The sequence below is a fragment of the Amphiprion ocellaris genome, chromosome 5 (assembly GCF_022539595.1).
Source record: "Amphiprion ocellaris isolate individual 3 ecotype Okinawa chromosome 5, ASM2253959v1, whole genome shotgun sequence".
Taxonomy (NCBI): domain Eukaryota; kingdom Metazoa; phylum Chordata; class Actinopteri; family Pomacentridae; genus Amphiprion; species Amphiprion ocellaris.
This window is the reverse complement of record NC_072770.1, coordinates 27979189-27991341: the sequence shown is the minus strand read 5'-3', so window position 1 is coordinate 27991341 and position 12153 is coordinate 27979189. Positions and strand designations below refer to the sequence as shown.

Sequence of the window (12153 nt, the reverse complement as noted above, 5' to 3'; positions counted from 1 at the left end):
TCCTGTAGCTTGAAAGACAGCTACTTTTGATAAAACTGGGCTTGTAGCACATTGTCTGCCTTGCAACAATGGGAAAGAGGCACCGTCAATGTTTTGACAACCTATATCTAACGAGTTATTGATGCTGGAAGTCCGAATCTGTGAATATCTTTCCAACTTTACTGAACTTGGGGCCACTACCACCTAAGGAGTGATATATTTAATTTTGAAAAAAGCATTTAGCCATACTTAAAGCTTTAAGTGCTTTATTAACACGGAACTAAAAATTTTGTATTGTTTTATTATCACAGGTTCTGTCTGAAAAGAGGTGGCATCATTTTTAAACAGTGAAATCAAACTAACAAAATGTAATGACCAACCAGTGAGCAATACTGGATTCTGCAAAAACATAAACAACTTTTTAAAAATCTAAATATTATCTTAACACAGTTAATGTATTAACTTATTTATGTGTGTATGCATGTATTTATTGATTTATTTAGTACTGTTAACATATCAGAGTTCTGAGTGAATTTTTCTTAAGATAGGCAAAGGCCATTTATTGATTACATATAGGCTGTTAAATGTTTATTAAAAACTAAAAAGCATTTTAAGAAAACAACTTAGGCATTTATTGAGTCACTAAAATACTGTACAGACCACATCAGCATGATTATAAGCATCCTCTGGTAAATTAACAACCAGATACTGATGTCTCTCACCATATGGACTTCAGGAGATGACTGGGGGATGATAAACTGTGACCTACTGGTTGGATTCTCTCTGTTCTCATGTTTCTTACATGTTTGTCCCCTGACAGCCGGGTCCTAATGTTTTTTGAGCAACACACCATACTATGACGTTTTTACAATGATGGTTCTATTATGGAACCAGTTTGACATGTTCAGGCGTTCTTTGTGTGAAAACTCAGAGATTTCAGGGATCAGAAGGTGGTTTTCAACTTTCTTTGTTAACTTTCTGCTTCAACTTTAAACTAAATTTCCTTGACTAAGCCAGCCCTCTGGACTTCCAGTAAGCTGTGTTCCTATTGGCTGTCCAGGTGGCTGCTTGGTGTTATCAGGAACACCTGAGCAGCTCAGTGTCTTCCTGCTTTATTTAGCTGCAGACAAACATTTCCTCTGTTTCTCTTCACCACAGAACTGGGTTTGGCTCCTTTGCTTTAGTTTGTTCTTTAGGCGTTGGCTTGCAGCTTCCAGCAGTAAAATTGTCTTTAATGTGTTTCTTGGTGTGTTTTAGGGCTTTGTACTGGATAGTTGTCTTGGTAAATGAGGTTCTTTAGCCACAGTGAGCACATGGTGCTAATGTGTGCAGTGATTAGTGGATTTGGTACAGCTGAGTTTTGTCTTTATCTTGGCTGTAGTGAGTCTTTAGAGGTTTTTGGTCAGACACATTCTGTATTCTTGTTTGAGAACCAACGTTGGTTGTCCAGAAGGTAAGAGTTCCTGTCCTGATTCTCTGTTCTCAGAGGTTCTCTGGTAGGCTGCAGGAGACTTTAGCGTTTAGGTTGTGCTAGTTTGGTTTTTGTATGGTTTCATTTGGACGACTATCTTGAGGCCCCTCCATGTGGTTTAGTGAGGTTTTCTGGAACAGTTCTACAAAGCAACCTGCAGCAGAAGAGACTTTGAGAGTTTTTAGGAAGTTTGGGAGACCAGACTTTAGAGCAGCAGAAACATTTGTCAGCAGTTTGAGCAGGAGAAGGTGAGCTTCAGAGTAGAAATGAGACGGAAACCTTCTTGACCCGTGTGGTGAGGTCCTGTACCAAGAGTTTGAGCAGGTTGTGAAGAGTCTGTAGTTCTTTGGTCTGAAAGCACAAGAAGAGTCGACTCATTAAAGGAGAAAACAGGAGATATTGTTGGTTCTTCTGTCACTCTGCAGTTTTCTTAGACTGAATATCAAGTTTATATTTTAAATGATTTACCATGTGAGCCCAAGAAGACTTCAATAAACTCCCTCCATCCCCTGGACACAACATATTTTATTACCATGTTAAATTTTTTTTAAAAATGTTTTTGAGTTTTAATCCTAGTTTTAGCAGTTTTTTCTCTTTGCTTGTTTAGTTTTGCCATCTGTGTAAAAGGTGCTAAACAAATAAAGTTGAATTGATAAACTGAATAATTGACTAACTCATGATTGTGACAACAGAAGTATTTTCATTGTGATTTAAGGGTTTATTTCATTTTTAAGGTTGGCGTTAAAATCTTGACAGAAAAAGAAGATTAAAGAAATAAACTACATTAAAAAAGCAATTAAATCATAGGAAAAAATGTAATACAATAAAACTTTAAAAAAGTTTTATTATTGAAAAGATTTAAGAAATTTAAGATGTAATTTTCTAATTAAACATTTAATTTTTTAATTAAATGTTTTGTCTTTTTAAAGGTTTAATAATTAATTAAATGTTTTGCATTTTTAAATTTTTTTTAATATTCTTCTTGTTTAATTGTATTTTTTAAATGTTTAATTATGGAAAATATTATCTGTAATTTTTAATATTTGTATTTTAAAAAATTTTGTTTAATTTCATAATGACATGTATTGTATCTTGTTGAATTATCTCATTCAATATTTTGTCTGTTTAATATCATTTAATTGTATTTAATGTTTAACTCTATTAAAAAATTAAATGTTTAATTAGAAAATTACATCCTAAAGACAATAAAACTTCAAATAGGAATTAAACAGAAAATACAATGAAGCATTTAAAAAGAAAATTAAACATTAAAAGGTAGTAAAACATTTAAAAAGGAAAAACCTTAAAGATTTAATCGAAACATTAAATACTGGGAAAGAAAACTCAAACAAGCCGATAAAACATTTGAAAAAACAATTAAACATTAAAAAGACAAAACATTTGGAAATCAGACTTTAGAAAAGAATAAAAGGTGAGAAAAGAGCAAAACTAAACGTTTAAGAAGAATCAAACTAAAGACAAAACATTTGAAAAGACACCAGTTAGACTTTAGAAGACCAAATTAAACAGAAGAGACAATAAAACGATCCAAAAGAGCAAAAACAGATCAAGGTCTTAAAGCATTTTGTAGTCTGAAATGAAAACATCAAGTTGTTTCTTCAAACATTTCCTCTTTCTATGTTCTTGGTTTGATTTTGGACAGATTTACTAAGAACTCATTTCAGAAAACTGCTTTCCAGATAAAGTCTACTAGTAGTTGAAGGCATTTATCAAACTAATGTTACCTTCTGATCTCCACAAACTTTACTGTTCAGTGAAGAGAATCAAAGTTTGTTGAGGATTTCTAAAAAACCCACAGGTGAAGGTCTGAGAAGAACTCAGATGGATGGTCTAAATGTGAAATCAAGACTCATGGTCACAAGTTTTAAGGCTTCTGTTAACCAGAAAGTTCAAACTAACAGAGAAGTACTGAGAAACTTTTAAAACTTCAGCCCTCAGACTGTCTGAAGGTTCAAACTAACAGAGAACTACTCAGGAACTTAGAGGATTTCAGTCCTTGGACTGTCTGAAAGTTCAATCTAACAGGGAACTACTGTGGGACTTAGAAAATTTCAGCCCTCAGACTGTGTGAAAGCTCAGGTCCTGAGGACTCGGGAGGTCTGGAGGCTTTGGAAAGTCTTGGAACTGAGGGTTCCACCCTCCAGCACAAAGGCTGAAGTCCAACCTCCTGAGAAAAACGGTCGAGTCGAGACTCAAGTTAAAAAAAAAACTCGAAAACGACAAAAAATAGATGATAAATGCGCAAAAAAAAGAAGAATTAGTATCTGAGCGAGTAGCTCAGGAGGATAAGAAGAGGACTACCAAGTGGAAGGTCGCAGGTTCGAGACCCACCACCGGCATTTTTCTTTCTTTGTCTTTGTCAGTATTTTGATAAAAACTTAGGAAGGGTCTGGTCTTGAACCAGCGACCTGCAGCTCCATAGGCAAATCCTTAACTCACTGAGCTACAGATCAGATGAAAAGAAATAAATTCGTCGTCCCTTTGACATCGTAGTTCCTGAAGTGACCACATGGGTGGAGCCAAGGCGGAGTCTGGGTGGAGTCAGGGCGGAGAGTAGGCGGGGAAGTGGGGGGGAGTAGAGGGGGGGATACCGCCACCCACCTCCCCACCTACTCTCCGCCCTGACTCCACCCAGACTCCCCCACCACCCACCACACCTTCCCCCGCTCAACCAGTTCTTCGAGTCTCCACGAGTTCTTCGAGTCTCCACGGGTTTTCTCGAGTTTCTGGAGTTTCCACGAGGTCGGAGGCAGAACAAGATGTCATGAAGAGGTGTTGAAGTCGGCCAGGATGGACTGACTTTTTACAGCGACTAGAAGGAAGACGACTAGAAGAGCAGGTCTTTAACCACCATCCATAAAATCCATGGAGTCGCTCCAGAGAAATGAAGGGAAGTGAACTTTTATCAACCTCCATCCAGATGTTCAACTTGATATCTTTACTTTGACATTTTTAGCACCACAAACCTTTAGTATCACACTTTATTATCATTTATTAGGACTTTAATGGAATCCACCAGCAGATTTAGTTTTTGTTGACAAACTTTATTCTTGTCATCGCGGGACTGCAGTATTTAAAACTGTTCCTTCTATTTGACCTCATGTTTATTAGTTTTAGTGGAGAAAGTTATTTTAGTTGTCGATTAGTCTCTTAAAAACCAAATAATAAATTGGATTAGTCAAGAGGTTTAAATTTCTTACTTTGTCATATTTTAAATATGGCAAAAAATATAAAAATAAAGCGTCTTGAGACAATTTGACCTGCAATTGGCGTTATATAAATAAAATTGAATTCAAATTGTATATATCTTGTAATGGAGTAATTCAGCCATATATGTTGGAAAACACATTTTCTTTGACCATTAATCTGTTGATTGTTTTCTCCACTAATTCATTTCTTGTTTTGGATTATAAAATGTCAAACCCAAACATATTCAGTTTACTGTCATAAAAACCAAAAAGATTTACATTCATGATGCAGGAATCAGGTAGTTTTTCACTTTTTATCTTAGTTTAGTCAGAAAGATAGTTGATAATGTGTGAATTGTTGCAGCTTGTGAGCCGTAGAAGGTTTTAATCTTTGGGGCCGAGTGTCAAAAAACATTTAGAAACCAACATCAACAAAGCACTCAACAAAGATTTGAACATCATTAAAGGGAAATCCAACTTTTGCATGACAATGTCAAATTAAAGGACATTTATTTCCAACATAAATGTGTGGTATTCATCCTCTGGAGCTTTCTCTTCACATTGTCTTCCACCTGGACTGGTTTAGTTGGGAGCATGTGCAACAAACATTTGAAAAACTGCACTTTAACATCAATGAATGACACTGAAGTTTAATCGCTACATAAATGAGACTGAGTCTGGATGTGCTGCTCTGTCATTAACTCCTAAGTTTAGGAAAAGTTAAAAAAAAGAAGACAGTTCAGATAAGACTTGAGAATGAGCTTATGTTGAACAAACATCTCAGACTTTCTGAGCTTCAGCACCTCTAGCAAGATATTTTAACAACAAGCAACTCAAGAGATCCAGAAGTTGGAGAGAGTTAGCTTTAGCTGAGCCAAAGAACATGTGGGACGCTAAGCTAGCAAACATTTCAGACTTTTCTCTGTGAATTCAGAGAAATAATTTCGTATTTAATGACAGAGCTACACATCTTAACTCAGTCTCATTAAAACAGACTCTAATTCAGTGTCATCCATCCATATTAAAGTACAGTTACCCAAAATGTTTGTTGCATGAGCTCCAACAAAACCTGTCCAGGTAGAAGGCCACTTTGGCAAACAGGAAGTGGAAGATTCCAAGCAGATTTATAGAAGGGGGAACCGGACTGTACTAAGTGTGGTTGAGTATAGAGGGGTGTTTTGTGGGTTTTTAAGGCTGATAATGATTATTATTGAGACATTTGGAGTATATTCATTTGGATATTCATTTGCAGTAAATGAAAGCATTTAAAATCTTGGAGTTAAACTTACAAGAACACAAACTTTAACAGAAAACTTTGTTGATACGTTTTTGTTTTGTTTACAGATGTTAAGTTAAAGGAGTTTTATTCGTGACGTGTAACCAATCAAATCACTCCAGAAGACAGAGCGACCACAGGTAGATTAAGGTTCAGAGCCAAAGTAGCGCCATTTTTAAATGTATTTATTACCGTAAATTAGTAAAATATAAAATACTGATAATCAGTAAATCAGTCAGCCCACAATTACTACAATTCTACAATGTATGTCTCTTTCCTTTGACTTGTTATTTGTACAATCTACAATGTATATTATGGTGTTTTTTCATACCAAAGGCTATACTATGATGTTTTCTAAGAGACATACTGTTTGTTCTGGCCCTGGGTCACTGCACTCCTCCTCTGTTGTTTTCTGGATTGTACTCAGCTTCATGCCTTCGTCCACCAGGCCTCCGTTGACTCGTCCCGCCTGCCGTCTCTGGAGCTGAAGCTGGATTGGAACAGACCAACGTACAGTCCAATCACGATCCCAGCTGCCTCTCAAAAGGCTCCTTCATCTGGCAGGTGGTGGCACTTCTTCTGAGGGGAAGCTGAGCTGGCCCGGCAGAACTTTGGAGATGTGTTCCAGTGGTTGGTGGATGTGTAGGGAGATAGAGAGGGACCTGTGAATTGTTCAGAAAGGAAAACAGAGAACCCATTGGTAGTTTTAGTTTACGGTGCTACTGCGGTGTGTTTTTGGGTTTTAAGAGGTGAACAGGAAGAGTTTTTTTTTTTGTATTGATTATCTTTTACTTTGTTCCTGGTTGGAATGCCCATCAATGTCAACATGAAGTTCACTTTTAGTTCTGTTTATTTATTTTTATTTTACTAACACCCATTTGCTTTTAACCCCCTCACATGTTGTGTTGTTGTAAACTTACTCTTTCAAATAAATACTCATCTAACCCTCTGGAAACCAGCGTTTGGACTGTTTTTGTGTTGCTCCTCACCTACTTCAGACAGCCAGGACAAAACAACGTTTTGTGGACCAAAGGCTATTCTCTGACGTTTTCAGAGCGACATGCTAAACTATGACATTTTTAGCGCGACACGCTACACTATGACATTTTTTGAGCGACGTGCTAAACTATGATGTTTTTAGAGCGACATGCTATACTATGACGTTTTTAGAGCGACATGCTATACTATGACCTTTTTAGAGCGACATGCTATACTCTGACGTTTTTAGAGCGACGTGCTAAACTATGATGTTTTTAGAGCGACATGCTATACTATGACGTTTTTAGAGCGACGTGCTAAACTATGACATTTTTTGAGCGACGTGCTACACTATGACGTTTTTAGAGCAAGATGCTATACGATGACTTTTTTCAGAGCGACATGCTATACGATGACTTTTTTCAGAGCGACATGCTATACGATGACTTTTTTTAGAGCGACATGCTAAACTATGACATTTTTTGAGCGACGTGCTATAGTATGATGCTTTTTGGGCCACATGCTATACTATGACGTTTTTAAAGCGACATGCTAAACTATGCAGTTTTTTGGACCAAAGGCTATACTATGACGTTTTTTGGGCGACATGCTATATTATGACGTTTTTTTGGGCGACATGCTATATTATGACGTTTTTAGAGCGACATGCTATACTATGACATTTTTAGAGCGACATGCTATACTATGACGTTTTTAAAGCGACATGCTAAACTATGCAGTTTTTTGGACCAAAGGCTATACTATGACGTTTTTTGGGCGACATGCTATATTATGACGTTTTTTTGGGCGACATGCTATATTATGACGTTTTTAGAGCGACATGTTATACTATGACGTTTTTAAAGCGACATGCTAAACTATGCAGTTTTTTGGACCAAAGGCTATACTATGACGTTTTTTGGGCGACATGCTATATTATGACGTTTTTTTGGGCAACATGCTATACTATGACGTTTTTAGAGCGACATGCTATACTATGACGTTTTTAGAGCGACATGCTATACTATGACGTTTCAAGAGCAAGATGCTATATGATGACTTTTTTTAGAGCGACATGCTAAACTATGACATTTTTTGAGCGACGTGCTATACTATGATGCTTTTTGGGCCACATGCTATACTATGACCTTTTTACAGCGAAATGCTATACTATGACGTTTTTAGAGCGACATGCTATACTATGACATTTTTAGAGCGACATGCTAAACTATGACATTTTTTGGTCGACATGCTATAGTATGACATTTTTAGAGTGACATGCTATACTATGACCTTTTTACAGTGAAATGCTATACTATGACGTTTTTAGAGCGACATGCTATACTATGACATTTTTAGAGCGACATGCTAAACTATGACATTTTTTGGTCGACATGCTATAGTATGACATTTTTAGAGCGACATGCTATACTATGACCTTTTTACAGTGAAATGCTATACTATGACGTTTTTAGAGCGACATGCTATACTATGACATTTTTAGAGCGACATGCTAAACTATGACATTTTTTGGTCGACATGCTATAGTATGACGTTTTTAGAACGACATGCTCTAGTATGATGTTTTCAGAGCGACATGCTATACTATGACGTTTTTTTTAAGCTGCCCAGGTCCGGCAGCTGCAGCTCATTTTTTCGTCAGCACTGTGACAGTTTTTTTTGCGCCTAAATTCCTGATGATTTTTTTTCAAAGAAAACCTTTCTGGAGTGTTTTTCACGGCCTCCTTTACATTATTTCATGATATGGCACGTTTTTACAACATGTTGAAAAATCACATTTTCTTTAGACATAGTATACTATGGCGTTTGTTTGCGCCAAAATTCATGATTTTTTTTTCAAAGAAAACCTTACCATAGTGTTTCTCACAGCCTGCTTTACATTATTTCATCATATGGCATGTTTTTACAACATGTTGAAAAATTTCATTTTTTTTTCGACATAGTATACTATGGCGTTTTTTTGCGCCAAAATTCATGATGATTTTTTTTCAAAGACAACCTTTCTGGAGTGTTTTTCACGGCCTCCTTTACATTATTTCATAATATGGCACGTTTTTACAACATGTTGAAAAATCACATTTTTTTCGACATAGTGTACTATGGCGTTTTTTTTGCGCCAAAATTCATGATGATCTTTTTTTCAAAGAAAACCTTTCTGGAGTGTTTTTCATGACCTCCTTTACATTATTTCATGATATGGCACATTTTTACAACATGCTGAAAAATCGCATTTTTTTCCAACAGTGACGTTTCAAGAACGACATGCTATACGATGACGTTTTAAGAGTGACATGCTGTACTATGATGTTCTTTGGACGACATGCTAAACCATGACGTTTTTTGAGCCACATGCTATACAATGACATTTTTAGAGTGACATGCTATACAATGACGTTTTTAGAATGACGTGCTATACTATGACGTTTTTATAGCGACATGCTATACTATGACTTTTTTGAGCAACATGCTATACTATGACATTTTGTTGAACGACATGCTATACTATGACGTTTTTTGACAACATGCTACACTATGATGTTTGTTGGACCAAAGGCTATACTATTACGTTTTTAGAGTGACATGCTAAACTATGACGTTTTTTGAGCGACATGCTATACTATGACGTTTTTTGGGCGACATGCTAAACTATGACGTTTATTGGACCAAAGGCTATACAGTGATGTTTGTTGAGCGACATGCTATAACGGTGATGTTTTTTGAGCGACATGCTATACTATGACTTTTTTGGACAACATGCTATAGTATGACGTATGTTGGACCAAAAGCTATAATATGATGTTTTTAGAGCGACATGCTATACTATTACGTTTTTAGAGTGACATGCTATACTATGACGTTTTTTGAGCAACATGCTATACTATGACGTTTGATGGACCAAAGGCTATACTACGACGTTTTTTGGGCGACATGCTAAACTATGACGTTTATTGGACCAAAGGCTATACAATGACGTTTGTTGAGCGACATGCTATACTATGACGTTTTTTTGAGTGAGATGCTATACTATGACGTTTTTGGACCAAAGGCTATACTATGACGTTTTTTCGGTGACATGCTAAACTATGACGTTTATTGGACCAAAGGCTATACTATGACGTCTTTAGAGCGACATGCTATACGATGACGTTTTTTGAACGATATGCTATACTATGATGTTTTTTTGAGCGACATGCTACAATATGACTTTTTTGAGCGACATGCTATACTATGACGTTTGTTGGACCAAAGGCTATACTACGATGTTTTGTTGAACGACATGCTATACTATGACCTTTTTTGGACCAAAGGCTATACTGTGACGTTTAATGGGTGACATGCTATACTATGACATTTTGTTGAATGACATGCTATACAATGACGTTTTTTGAGCAACATGCTATACTATGACATTTTTAGAGCGACATGCTATACTCTGACATTTTTAGAGCGACATGCTATACAATGACGTTTTCTGGACGACATTCTATACTATGACGTTTTTGAGCCAGATGCTATACTATGACGTGTTTTTTAAGCGACATGCTATACTATGACATTTGGTTGAACGACATGCTATCCAATGACGTTTTTTGGGTGACATGCTAAACCGTCACGTTTTTAGACCAAAGGCTACTATGATGTTTTTTGGACGACATGCTATACTATGATGTTTTTTGGACCAAAGGCTATACTATGAAGTTTTGAGAGCGACATGCTATACAATGACATTTTTTCAGCGACATGCTATACTATGACATTTTTTTGAGCGACATGCTATACTATGACGTTTTGAGAGCGACATGCTATACTCTGACGTTTTTTGGACCAAAGGCCATACTACGACGTTTTTAGAGCGACATGCTGTATTATGACGTTTGTTGGGTGACACTCTATACTATAGGCTTTTTAAATTGACATATTACTAAGACATTTTTTTTGGTTCAATTTTTTTTTGTTTTTTAGCAACATATAAGAATTAAAACAGTTTTAAAAATTACTATACTTTTACTTGTGCAATGAAATATTATTCTATGGCATTTTTGGACGACATATACTCTGTTTTCTTGAAAAACATACTATTTTGACAATATACTGCACTATGACATTTTTTGAACCACATATCATACATGACAATTTTAGGCAACATCCTATCATTTTGCACTTTTTGAAACACATAATAATCAGTTGGGTTTTTTGCCGACATACTATTCTATGAACTACAGGCCATACTATGTTATTCTTGAAAAGGATACTACACTTTGACATTTTCTGAACTACATCCTATACTATGGCGTTATACACAGAGTGCTTTGGTTACATGTTGATTTATAATCTAGATTTTTTTCTGTTTTGTTTTTTGACGGGATTACCACAGACCTGACCGTGAACACCGTTGACACCCACCTGAGGGAGATGCTGCCTAAGATCTCAAGGCTGCTTGGTCGTGGTCTTTCTGGTCCTGCTCCAGAACGCCTTCATCAACTACGTCTTCTTTTGAAGAGGCCCTCAGATGCTGCAATCTCTGACCTTCAGGAGGAACTGCTACTTTCACTCTGTAACAAGATGGCGGTTATTTTAAAGACCCAGCTCCTGGTGGCTTGGAGTGACAGTTTAACACCCATCAAAACGGAACTACAGTTAAATCTGAGCTGTCGGTCAGTATTTCAAACATCAAGTCCGACCCGGCTGTCCTAAAGCACGCTGTGGGTGAAACGGAAACTTCACTCTCCACATCACCGACAACATTGTCACACTCCAAAGCAGAGCACCTGTCTGCTGAACTTTTAAAAGTGGACTATAAATGTGAAGAATGTGAGCAGCAGCAGACTGTGAGCAGCGCAACAGATGTGATCAGAAAGAAGTCATTTTCTTTTTTCTTTTCTTTCTGGTTGACTTGATGCTGTCAGATGCAGATGTTGGAGCTGATTCTGATCTTTCAGGATAAAAAAGCTTCTTTTCCTTCACAGACTTTTCAGGAAATTATTCTCTCAGGTTTTCTCTGCTATTTATATTTTTATTATCTGATTACTTCATTATTTCTTTATTGTAAAAATAAAGTTTGAGGCATAAAGACTCATTTATCAGGTCAGGCATATGGGTTCTGTAAAGTGTCTCGAGACAATTTGACTGTAATTGGCGCTATATAAATAAAATTGAAATTGAATTGAATTTAGTTATTTTAATCCTGAAATCTTTGATGTAGCAGAACTAAACTTCCA

The 12153-nt window shown here is 36.5% G+C and overlaps 1 long non-coding RNA gene across 1 annotated transcript; it reads right to left on the bottom strand.

Moving 5' to 3' along the window:
• Positions 1–930: 930 nt before the first annotated feature.
• Positions 931–11485, bottom strand: LOC129348980 (uncharacterized). Its single transcript, XR_008601755.1, has 3 exons — positions 11339–11485; positions 6303–6597; positions 931–1801 (listed from the first exon to the last, which is right to left on the bottom strand). It is a non-coding gene; the product is annotated as an uncharacterized LOC129348980 (long non-coding RNA).
• Between the last annotated feature and the right edge of the window lie 668 nt (positions 11486–12153).